Genomic DNA, 13,390 nt, shown 5'->3' with positions numbered 1-13,390 from the left:
CACATAATAGTAGTGTGTCCATGGGTACAACCACAAAAGTGGAGACATCCATTCATATACAAATATATCAATTTTATCCCTTAGAATCACAGTGGGGATTTGACCTATTATAGGAGACTATTTGATGAGTTGTCATCATTCGAGTAGAGGCCCTATTATCAGTGTGCAAGCTGGTTTGACACTTGGAAGTTGGAGTATATGTACTACAACAGACCACTTGTGGGTAGACACTTAGAGATTGTTGAGTGGTTTACCATTAGTCATGTATGAAGATAGTTCAGGTGCCAATAGGGCATATCTATGGAGAATATGATATTTTCCCACTTCAGGGGTGAGAAGGACTAGGAGTGGCTACCCATGTTGGATTATTAGGCCACCTTGAGGGATACTACAACACTATAGTAGGAGGCATGAGACTATCGTCCTGATGTCATAGATGTAGGAGAGGAGCCAACTTATCTTCATGAGATGTAGAGGCACTTGTTTCCTTGGTTTACTAGACTAGATGCATTACCTTAGGTAGGAAGATAGGGAGGCAATGGTGGAGATGGTGGAGGAGGCAAAGGTAGGGGAGTTAGGCGTATGGAGGTTGGGAGAAGCTCTCGAGGAGCCTTAGGAGTCAAGTATGGATGCAGAGTCAAGCTGTGGGGGAGGAAGTTAAGGAGGAGGAGGAGGAGGAGGAGCCTAAGGAGGAAGAGAGGCTAATGAGATGGAGGAGAGTGAAGAAGTATGAGCCTAGGAGAGAGCATCCTATAGGAAGAGATGGGGAGGATCTAAGAGATGCTCAGATTTGGGCATTGGAGGTAGAGGTTCGATAGCCATGTATTTCCATCATTGTGTTGGACCAACAAATAATTAATGAGCATGCATGTAGTGAGGAATTTCACAGGGAGAGAGACACAACTAGGCGAGAGGCACAACATCATGGCATGCAGATAGCTTACTACTATGTCAAATATAGGGGTGTAGTATCGTTAGGGCAGTGACTTCTTGACTACTTAGAGTGGATGGGGATATGAGAGGGTGTGGTGCATCCACTAGATAGGAGACATGATCCTCCACCATGACCACCACTGACCCAAGAGAGAAGGAGTCAATCTTAGGTCTAGTTTTAGGTCTAGGTTGTGATCCTCATGATACATTTTGATGTATATATGTATTTTTGAGACAATTATCTGGGATTTTGGATCTCACATGTACATGTAATCTGATTCATTTTGATATATATATAAGATACTCGATTTGATTGATCTTCATTATGTACTTATCTCTTTGCTCATGTGATCAATTTATATGGATGTTTTAGTAGTTGCATTTATATTTCCATGTGATATTGGTCATGTATGCTCATGTTTATGTGCTCATGGATGTATCTCTCTCATAGGTGTTTTATGTGTCATGTTTATGATATAGACTCATGTTTTGAAAATGTGATACTTGGATAGGTTGGATATGATGATGAGAGTAACCCCTTGTGATGACAGGTATAGAAGAAGCAAGAAGGTGGACATGATCAACAAGTAATGAAAGATATGATCAAAGAGGAAGAATCATAAGAAATGAACACAATTAGATGATGCATCTATGAAAGATTAAGAGAAAGGTATCTCTATATGCAAAGTGAAAGAGTAAGCTAGAATGATCCTACAATGCAAACTAGTATGCCAAGTGGTTTGCTTGCAACAGACACAGAACTTTTAGAGTCTAATTCATCATTAAACATTATTAGGGACATTAGAAGATCATACAATGCCCAATAGTATAACTCTTAGGATATGAATATGATCTCTATTAGATAGGTACGTGGAAATGCAACCTAAGAATCAAAGACATGTAAATTAAGATGCCTAATATAGTTAGATCCCCTAAGTTTAGTATAGCAAGATTGCACCTGTATCAAGGCATAAGTGCTAGGATAACCCACGAGTCCGTCCTTGCAAAAACATACAAGGATGATACATTGTAAGCCCAAAGTGTCAAGTAGGACAATCATGAAGGGTCTCAACACCTTAGACTAAAAAAATATACCCACAAGTAGAAAATAAGTAAAACATGCCCCGTGCCCCCAGTCTTCTCATTCATGACATGCTTAAAAGACTATTAGGGATAGAATATTCCACAAATTTTTTTTCATAGACATCACATAATAGAGAATAAAGTCCAAACAAGTCTCAACAATTTTTATATTTAAGTGTATGTGTGTAAATCACATGACCATTTCTTTAGGATGCAAGTCTGCTAGTGAGAAATATTGTTACATCCTAGACTCAAACTAAGGTATCCAAAAGTGTAGTAAAACACTCAATGTCAAGGGGGGAAGTGTTGAGAAACATTATTTTAAACAAGTTGCTAGAGAAACCCTAACACACAAGAAGACCTTGATAAGCTAAGCAGTCGTGCCCCCTAGACAAGGACAAGAGTTGATTCCAAGCCAGGAAAGTACCATGAAATGAATGAGTGTGAAGTGAGACTAATAGTCATAGGTGAGAGGGTCACAAGTAGTGCCTATTTCTAGGTTTTCACCACTTGGGAATTTTTTTAGGACTTTTTATTAAAAAAATTGTATTTTTTGATTTTTTTGGTGATACATCAAAGTGTCTTTTGCTAGGTTTTCACTAAGATGATCATTTTTTAGGAAATTTTATAAATTTTAGGAATTTTTATCATAAAGTATGTACAAATAGCCAAGCCAAAAGAGCCTTAAGCATAGACCTGCTTTAGATGTAGGATGTGGATAGGTTCAGGAAGTTGTTCCTCTTCTAGTGTAGAAAGATGATAGGCCCTGAATATAAATGCTATTGCGACAATTAATGGACCTAATTAGTTAGGTTCAAATTTTCCTTTCTATTCCCTATTCTATTGGTTCTTAGGGTTTTCTCGAAGAAAAAGTCCACACACTTAGGATTGATGAGGATGAACCTTCTTGTTATATGTAGTAGACATCCTCTACTAATAGGCCCTCATGTGATCAAAAGTAGCCTTGTGATGCTCATCTAGGGTTTTAAGGTCATGGATCCTCATAGCTCTATGGTCCTCATTAGTAATTAAACCATGTAGAGAGACTCACAAAGAGGGAATACTGACTTCTATAGGGAGGATAGCTTCTTAACCATAGACCAATGAAAAGGGTGTAGCCCCAATAAGAGTACATATAGTAGTTCTATAAGCCCATAATGCTGGATTGATTTGTAGATGCCAATCCGTTCCTAATTTGTGAACTATTTTATGTGTGTAGGATTAAATATGGATGAAGAATAGGGTTTATAATAATGCATATAAAAGCAACCCTAAACCCAAATTTTACACATACATATGAATTCTTATGATATGAAAGTAGATTTGGATGATTAATATTTAAATGAAGAATTAAAAGGTACTTACTTTTGAAAAAGAATCGGCTAAAAACCCTATCAAATGATCTCAAAAACTATCGATTGTCATAATCCTCAACTGAAACTTTGAGATCTTCAAAACCCAGAAATATTTTCCATTTCTGAGAGCAGGTCAACCTTGACCTAGATAGTGGGGCACAATTGTGCCCCAAAAAGTCAACCTTGACTTGCATTACTTTGACAAAATTTATGTTCACTAATCCCATAAGCTTGGTGAAAAAGGGTATCCAAATCTACACTTTAATTTGCTATTCCACACCTGTACCTACCAGAAACATGGTTTAGTTTGTTGGATGGGGGGTTTGCCTTAGTCAAACCCTAGTTTGGAGTCAACTTTGAAATTGAATTGAAATTGAAATATGTATAAACAAAGTAAATGGAACTATTCAGCTTGCTTATATTGAAATCCTTGTGGAGGATTCCAATCCTTGAATCCACAAGTAGGTATGCTCCAAACAAATGTAGAATAGGATGTAGGATGTCTCAAATCAATTGTCTTAGATCTTCAACACCAATCTTGAATGGATCTTTGCATAGAGGAAGGCTTGAATGAATGTGAATGGAGAAATCTTCAACAAGAGAGCTCCATAGAACTTGAATCCTTCAATTACTACTAATGGATCTCCTTGATGAATTGAATGCTTGAACTCTTGAAGGCTTGAATGCTTGAATGCTTGATGGCTAGTAGATCTTCACTTCATAGAACTTGTGAGAATAAATTTCATAATAGGTGGATGCACAAGATAATGGTTAGATAAAATGAGAGGGGAAGACTTCCTTATATAGAAATCTAGGGCACAAACTTCTCGAGAAGGCCAACATAGGAGCATTAAATCCCAATTAACCTTAACCCCTAAAAATGAACCTAAATTAAATGTAATTTAAGAGCTTACCCTTTTGGAGACCAAAACAACTGACTCGAAAGTGGGAAAATAATTCTTTCCAAAATGCGACATCTGGAAATCATGGAACCTTGAAATTTGGACCTGGGGTTAGGGATAAGGTCGACCTTGCCCTAGTTTAGGGTCAAGGTCATCCTTGATATAAGTTAGGGTCAAGGTTGACATTGACCTAAAAATTCATTTTGGACCCTAAGGTCATCCTTGACCCAAAAGTCAAGAATCTTAGGATTTCAATCTAGAATGCTAGAAAGGTGTAGAAAGAAAGTGGAAAAGGGGGAAAAATAGGGGAAAAAGCTAGATCCAATTAAAATACCCATTCAAAGCATTTGACATGACCCCAAATCACTTTCTTAGAGGGCTAAACACTCTTAACATGGAATTTCTTCCATTTTATACTTAGCCCCCACTTTAGCAAGAGTATGGACTCGATGCAAACTCTTGGTAAACTAGATCATAATGAAAAGATAATATTATTAAAATAAAAGGAAGAAAGAGATCCTTAAGCCCCCAGGGACTCAAGTCTTTGTCAACTCCAAGATTACAATAAGAGAGACATCACTAGAAAAAAAAAAGAAAAAACGAAGAGAGGAGTGGCTAACTCACCTAGTAAGATGTGTATATCTCACTATGAACCACAAAATGAATAGGATGACCCACCAAGAAAGAACTTGATAGTCATATGATGAAGTTGTGTGCCTTCTGGTGGATTTGTGCATGTATATAGTGCATCTTCTGATGACTTTTATAAAGTACCCATGGATCCATATTCTCATATCACCATAGAGTACATTTGTAAAATGTGTATCTCTTCAAGATTTAGCTAATTATGTGCATTACTTTCCAAGGATTTAGCATATTTGATATTGGAAATGCATGTCCCTTTAGGATCTAGCATCTTATGTACATTACCTTTGGAGGATTTAGCATATTGAAAATTGAAAGTGCATGTCTCTTCAGGATTTAGCAACTTATGTGCGTTACCTTCCAAGATTTAGCATGCTACAAAATAAAAAGTTAGAACAAAAATGCATAATATAGAATGAGAGAGGGCATATATATGCCCCCCTCCTTAAGATGGAAAAATTACATACTATTTTGAAATGTAAAGGAAAGAAAAGAACAAGGATAAAGCCTTCTTCAACATCAAGACAATATTCATAGATGATATCCAGTCCAAGCCAAGATGGTAACAACTCCTATGAGCACATGGAAGGGACGAATGCAAAAAGATATCATCTAAGAAGTGAAAAAGTAACCCTTGTGAGGGATATCACACTATTCAGCTTCCAAGGTGAGAGATTTATCAACCATGGTAACCCAATGTCAATCAACTAAATAAGGTATGATTAAGAACAAAGATCCTTAATGCAAACCATAATTTTCATGTATGATTGAATATCACATAATAGATAGATACTACTTAACCAAGGAAAAGTGAATACGAGAAAGAATAAAAAGGAGATGACATCCTTGTCCCCCAAGCATAGGAACAAGGATGAAAGGGGACCTATTATATCACTCGCAACACTATACAAGACAACGGGCCTCAAAAGATTAATCTAACATTGTCTACATAATGCGAAGTTCCATAATAGGAACATAAATGTTATTTAGGGAAAACATGATTGAAATACAACTCATTGCCACATGATATATAAATAACCTATCAATGAGTTGCCTAATCTTAGAATGTAAAGCTTGACATTCATTAGTAGAGTGATCATGACATCTATGATATAAACAGAAAGGAAGAGTCTTCAAGTGTGGACTACATTTATTTTTTCCTTTAGGTCTAGTAATCATCTTAGAACAAAGGATTTTAGGTAAAATAACTTCTGAGTCCAAATCCTTCATAGTTTTAGCATGTTTTGAAGTGTTAATTGAGACGTTGTTAACATTGATTTGTTGTAGAGGATTAAATCCCAATCCATAAGATTACTTATGCCCCCCATTTTGTAAGGGCATTTGAATTCCCTGATTATGCTTACCATATGCTTGACTATTGAATCCTTGTTTAACTAGGAAATGATAACTAGGACCATAATGAGAAGCCATATTAGAAGGAGTCAATGAAAATTCATTAGCACTATGTCATCATTAGTAGGTTTGATAGTTTCATTGTGGATAGAAGCAACAACAAAGTTATTACAAAGAGCTTTAGAAGTAAAAACTCTTTGTTCAAACTTTTTTTGTGGCTTCATAAAATCAAGATAAAAAACCTTATACTCTCGAATACAGGTAGGATTAAAATCCAAGTTTCCCAAATCATCACCAAGAAGAGCATTAGGGGAAGAAAGATTACTATTAGAAATAGGAGTAGTGTGGCTTTGAATATTTAGACAAGGATTGTATACATCATGTTGTTATATATAAACTTGAATTTAAGGTGAAAGGTGGAAGGGATAACATGCATCTCATGCAACCGAGGTCTACTCGAAAGAAGGTTATAATTGAGAGGTCTAGGCATAACATGAATAGGTGTATTTAGGATGACTAAACCTACTTTGATAGGTAAAGCAATGATTCCAAATGTGATCTTAAATCAAAGCCATGTATAGGAACATTATTAGGTTGAGTAGTTGAAAGATTGCATTAATTTCTTTAAGCATGTCCATACTACAAACATTAAACCCAAATCCATTATCAATCAAGGTCCTATAAATGATACTTTATTGATAGTAATAGCCATCATAAGAGCATCATATTTATTTTGAATTTCTATAGAAGGTAAATCCTTTTGAGTAAATACAATGTCAGGAACACTTGTGGTAGTATGCATGCATTGTAAGAATTTATTGATGTTCTCTTGATTAGGAGGTTCAGTGGGAAGAGTTGCTAGAGCTTTTGCAAGGCTTCATAGTAGGTAGGTGAAGTTTGAAGAAGATACCATAAAGAAATCTTGGTAGGGGTATTTTGTAATTGGTTTATCAAATCATACTCCTTGCTAGGAAGATGGGGTGGAGGAGGAAGAATGGGTTGAGAGGGTGGTAATGAAGTAGAAACCACCGAATTAGAGTGAAGGTTACTCCTTGTATGATATGTGTGGGCTAGAGAACATTGGTCACTGAAAGACTCGAAAGACTCTATAGATTTACCTTTGATAGTAATGAGAGGAAAACCTTTGATAGTTAACAAATGTTTTGGATAGACCATGTTAGTCATCTCAACACTACAAACAAATTCATAAGAGGGAAGCAAAGAAGACATCCTAGGAGAAGATGAAGTAGAATCTTGATTCTTCTAAGATCATCACTAAGAGGGAGAGCATTAAGGGAAGTCATATCATTCTCCACTAATGCCTCATTACTATAAGGAATCTCAAATGGAGGTAAAGCATCTATAATGTCATCTTTTTTTTACTATAATGTCTACATAAGTAGAGTGTGTTTTAGAAAAAGAGTTATCATAATGCATGAATATGTCATCCATTAATAAATCACCCTCTTGTATCAAAGATTCTTCATGAGGAGGAGATAAATCAATGTCTTTATCCTTGGGATCATCCACAATGGTTTCATGAGGAAGAGAGTAATTGACATCCAAATCCAAAGGTTCATCCCAAATAGGAGGATTATCATCCCTATCAATAAAGCACATTGTGAAAGTGCCATAAATCCCTAAGGATTGATGCCTAGAGGGGGAAGAAGATAAATTATATTCTAAAGTAGGTTTATAGAAAGGACATACATTAGGAGAAGAATTGACATCAATCCTCAACTCATCTCCATAAAGAGAAATATGATGGAGAGATAGATTAAGGTCATCTTCTTTCTCTAATATATCCTTACAAGGTAATTCAAAAGAGGACAAAGCAACACCACACACTAAACAAAGTATTTCTAGGTGTAACATCATCAAATGGCAAGGTAAGAGGAGGATGTTGCGTAATCCCAAAAGTTAAAGAATAACATTTGAAAAACAAATTGTGAAACATGATAACAAATAAAGAAATGCATAAACAATAGATCTAGATGCATAAAATGAAATTTATAAGTATGAAAAGGAAATCAAACACCATAAACACAATAGGGCATCTAATTCCACAAATCATGAAAAATGTAAATGCTTTTGTGTTTTTGAAGAAATTTTGCATTTTTTTTGTAATTTTGAAAAGTGCAAGAGCATAAAATAAATCTACTTTTATATGCATGTAAGATCTAACATAAAAATGAAAATCTAACACCAAAAAGAAACAATTGTCTATTGCGGGTTCACCCATATGTATAGGATAAAAAATGGATGAAGAAAAGGGTTTATAATAATCCATATAAAAGAGACCCTAAACCCACATTTTACACATACATATAAATTATTATGATATGGAAAGTAAATCTAGATGACTAATATTGAAATGAAGAAATAAAAGGTATTTACCTTCAAAAAAGAATCAGTTGAAAACCCTGTCAAATGTTCTCTAAAACTATCAATTTTAATGATTTTCAACCCAAATTGTGAGATCTTCAAAACCCAAAAATATTTTCCTTTTCTAAGAGTAGGTTGACCTTGACCCAGATAGCGAGGCACAATTGTGCCCCAAAAAGTCAACCTTGACCTGCACTACATTGACAAAATTTCTATTTGCTAATCCTGCAAGTTCAACGAAAAAGGTATCCAAATCTACACTTTAATTCACTATTCCACACCTATACTTGCAAGAAAAATGGTTTTGTTTGTTGGATGGGGGGTTTGCCCTAGTTAAACCCCAGTTTAGAATCAACCTTGAAATTGAATTGAAATTGCAATATGTATAAATAAAGTAAATGGAACTATTCACCTTGCTTATATTGAAATCCTTATGGAGGATTCAAATCCTTGAATCCACAAATAGGTATGCTCCAAATGAATGTAGAATAGGATGTAGGATGTCTCAAACCAATTGTCTTAGATCTTCAACACCAATCTTGAATGGATATTTGCATAGAAGAAGGCTTGAATGAATGTGGATGGAGAAATCTTCAACAAGAGAGCTCCATAGAGCTTGAATCCTTCAATGGCTACTAATGGATCTCCTTGATGAATTAAATGCTTGAACTCTTAAGGGCTTGCATTCTTGAATGCTTGATGGATAATACATCTTCACTCCATAGAACTTGTGAGTGTAAACTTCATAATAGGTGGATGCCCAAGATAATGGTTAGATGAAATGAGAGAGGAAGACTTCCTTATATAGAAATCTAGGACACAAACTTCTAGAGAAGGTTGACATAGGAGCATTAAATCCCAATTAACCTTAACCCCTAGAAATAGACCTAAATTAAATGTAATTTAAGAGTTTACCATTTCAGAGACCAAAATAGTCGACCCAGAAGTAGGAAAACAATTCTTTTCAAAACCTGGCATCTTGAAATTTGGACCTGGGGTCAGAGACAAGGTCGACCCTGCCCTAGGTTAGGGTTGAGGTCATCCTTAACCTAGGTTAGGGTCAAGGTCAACCTTGACCTAAAAGGTTATCCTTGACCTTGAGGTTGTCCTTGACCCAAAAGTCAAGAATCTCAAGATTTTAGTCCAAAATGCTAAAAAAGTGCAAAAAGAAAGTGGAAAAGGGGGCAAAATAGGGGAAAAATCCAGATTCCAAGTCAAAGACCCATTCAAGGCATTTGCCATGATCCCAAATCACTTACTCAGAGGGCTAAACACTCTTAACATGGAAGTACTTCCATTTTAAGATGATACACTATGCAAGATTTTCAGTAATGTTTTGTTTGAGGCCTCATCTTGGCCATTCCCTTGAGGGTAGTATATAGAGGACCAATGTTGCTCAATCTTAAATTTCTTGCATAATTGCCTAAGGTCCTTATTCTTGAATTGCACTCCATTATTAGTGATAATAGAGGATGGAATACCATAGCGACATATAATATGATTGAGTATGAACAAGGAAACATGTATTCCTATAGCAATAGATAGTGGAACAACTTCAATTCATTTCGTAAAGTACTCAGTCGCTATAATGATAAACTTATGTCAACTATACAAACTTGGGTGAATTTTTCCAATCAAATCAAAGGCCCATTGTTGAGAATGCTAATATGTGATAGAAGGAATAAGTTCATGCCTGGGAGCATGAATCAAGTTGCTATGTAACTGACACTTATTGCATGATTTGGTGTATTGGACAACATCAACCTACATAGTCAGCCAATAATAACTTTCCCTAAGCAATTTTCAAGAAAGTATAATGCAATTAGAGTGTTCGCTGCAAATGCCATCATGGACATAAACTAACACCTTTTTGGAATCTTCTATATCTAGGCACCTAAGAAGTGTTCCATCTAGACCCTTCTTATATAAGTCACCAGAGATAAGGGTGTAATTTGAGGCATTTGGAATGAGTTGGCATTTCATAATTATTGTGTGTGAAATTTTCAAGAATAACTTGGTTTTCAGGTAGGAAATAATGGTGGAATAGCGAGAGGAGACATGATTGACAACAACGCAGATTACATGGTTGTCGTAGGAGTCATAGGTAGAGTGTTGTAGTTCTTCCACTATAGGTAAAGTGTTGTAGTTCTTCCACTAGGAACTCAAAGTAAGACTCATGTTCTTATAGTTGTAATATAGATGCTAAAGTGGCCATAACATTTGAAACCTTGTTTTCTGTCCTAGGAATATGTTGGAATGTTACAAATGTGAAATAATTCCTTAGGGCATCAATCAAATTATTATAAGGTACTAACTTGTCATCTTTGGTTTGGTTTGTTGACTTGACCAATGACAAGTTGGGAGTCTCCATAGATATGCAATTTTGTGATTCACCATTCGAGGGGCAGTTTAATTCCATTAGTCAAAGCCTCATACTCAACTATGTTGTTAGTGCATGGAAACAATAGTTTGTAAGACTTTGGGATTATGTAGCCATGAGGTGTGACAAACAAAATCCCAACACCAACTTCATTTTGAGTGTCTGAACCACTAAAGAACATCTTCCATGTCCTTTCAGTGACATACATAATAGAGGCATTTGGAAAGTCAATCTGCATTGGAGCATTATCTGTAATTGGGAATTCAGCTAGTTGATTGATAATTGCTTGTCCTTTAATAGCTTTATGTTCAACATACTCAACGTCAAACTCTGAAAGAACCATCATCCATTTGGCAAGTCAACCTGTAAGTGCAACTTTACTTAAGAGGTATTTTAAAGGATCTATCTTTGCAACTAGTTGCATGGTATGTGCAAGCATATAATGTCTTAGTTTTTGGGATGCAAACACTACTGGTAGGAAAGCCTTTTCAATTTTGTTATAGTTACACTCATAGACCACCAAGGTGTGGATGATATAATAAATGAATCTTTATTTCCCATTTTCATCTACTTGTGCCAATAAAGATCCTAGTGAATTTGATATAGCTAAGATATTGAAGATCAAAGGTTTCCTTTGAATCAGAGACATGAGAATATGAGGCTTTGCTAGATATTCCTTGATTTGAGCCAACATTTTCTCAAATTCTTCATTCTAGTTGGCAACACCATTAATGTAGATTCTTATTGAAAGGTTGTGACCTAACACTAAGTTGAAAGATGAACCTCTAGATTGACTGAAGGCATCCTGGTAGACTCCTTAGTTGACTAATGTTTCTAGGAGGTGGTATATCCATGATAGCTTGTACCTTTTCAAGATCCACCTCTATACCCTTAGTTGAGATGTACCCTATAAATTTTCATGATGTCATGCCAAAAGCACATTTCTTTGGATTTAACCTAAGTTATAATTGTTCCATATGATCCAGTGTCAAACTTAGGTTTGATAGGTGAGTCCTTTTTTGGTTAGATTTGGCCAAAGTGTCATCAAAATAATATTCCATGTTTTTTTGCATCATATCATGAAAGATAGTGGTCATAGCCCTTAGATGGGTAGCTCCAACATTTTAAAGCCCAAATGGCATTACATTCTAGCAGAAGGTTCCCCATAAACAAGTAAAAGTTCTCTTCTCCTAGTCTTCTAGAGCTATCTTAATTTGATTATACCCAAAGAAATCATCCATTAGGGAGTACATTTCATAACCCATAGTTATGTCCACTATCATGTTAATGTTAGGTAGTGGAAAGTCATCCTTTGGATATGATTTATTGAGGTCCCTAAAATTAGTGCATGTTTTGAAATAGGCACAACATTGGAGATCCATTCTGTGTAGTCAATAGCTCGAATGAAGTTGACACTTAATAATTTCTCGAGATTGGCTTTAACTAACAATGCCACATGATTGTGCATTTTCCTTTGCTTTTGTTTGAATGGTTTGACACCAAGAGCTATGGAGAGATGGTGCATGATGAGTTTTGTATACTAGGCATATCAACATAAGTCCATGCAAAATTGATTTTGTTTTCCTTAAAAAACTTTATAAATTTTTCTTTCTCTTTTGTTGATAGGGATTGAACCACATGTATTATCTTAGGAGATTCCTCAATATCTAGATTGATTGGCTACACTAGTTCTACAAAATTGATGACTTGTTGAAAATAACTTGGGAGACTACCAAGCACCTCATCCTCGAGTGCCTTAAAGAGGTTTTCACCCTTGGATACATCTTTATTTTTACTATTTTTAGGCTTAGATACTGCCACAAAGTGGTTTTCGCCATCTGACCACTTGTTTTTTATTTTTCTCTTTATTTTATGATTGAGGCACTTGATATCTATTTCTATCATATTAATCATTGGTTTGCTATTGGAAGACACCACGGGTTCAATAGCATTTAGAAAAAAAGTGATCTCATAGTCATTTTGTAAGGATGGTAGCTCTAGTCTTTGATGTTGAATAGACTAATCAATGAGATCAGGGTGTATAAGTAAAAGGGAGGTGGAAGTTTCAAGATTATTGATGTTGAAGGAATCATCTTTAGTGACAAGAGAGGTTGATCCTATAGAGAAATATCCAAAGGAATCTAAATCAAGAGAAGAGTTAGAGAGATCAATGTGATCTACTAAAGAAAATTGCAAGCCAAACTCATTAAACCCTACACTAGAATCATCAAGTACCTTGGATTGGGTGACATAGGAATGTATTACATCCACTCCTAATTTACAAGAGGCATTTGAAAGAGACTCTCATTCATATTCAATAGAATAAGTACTCTAATTTTGGGCAATTAGATGAG

This window comes from Cupressus sempervirens, chromosome 7, assembly GCF_028749045.1.
Source record: "Cupressus sempervirens isolate cs-2001-9-10 chromosome 7, ASM2874904v1, whole genome shotgun sequence".
Lineage (NCBI taxonomy): Eukaryota > Viridiplantae > Streptophyta > Pinopsida > Cupressales > Cupressaceae > Cupressus > Cupressus sempervirens.
This window is presented reverse-complemented; position numbering follows the sequence as displayed.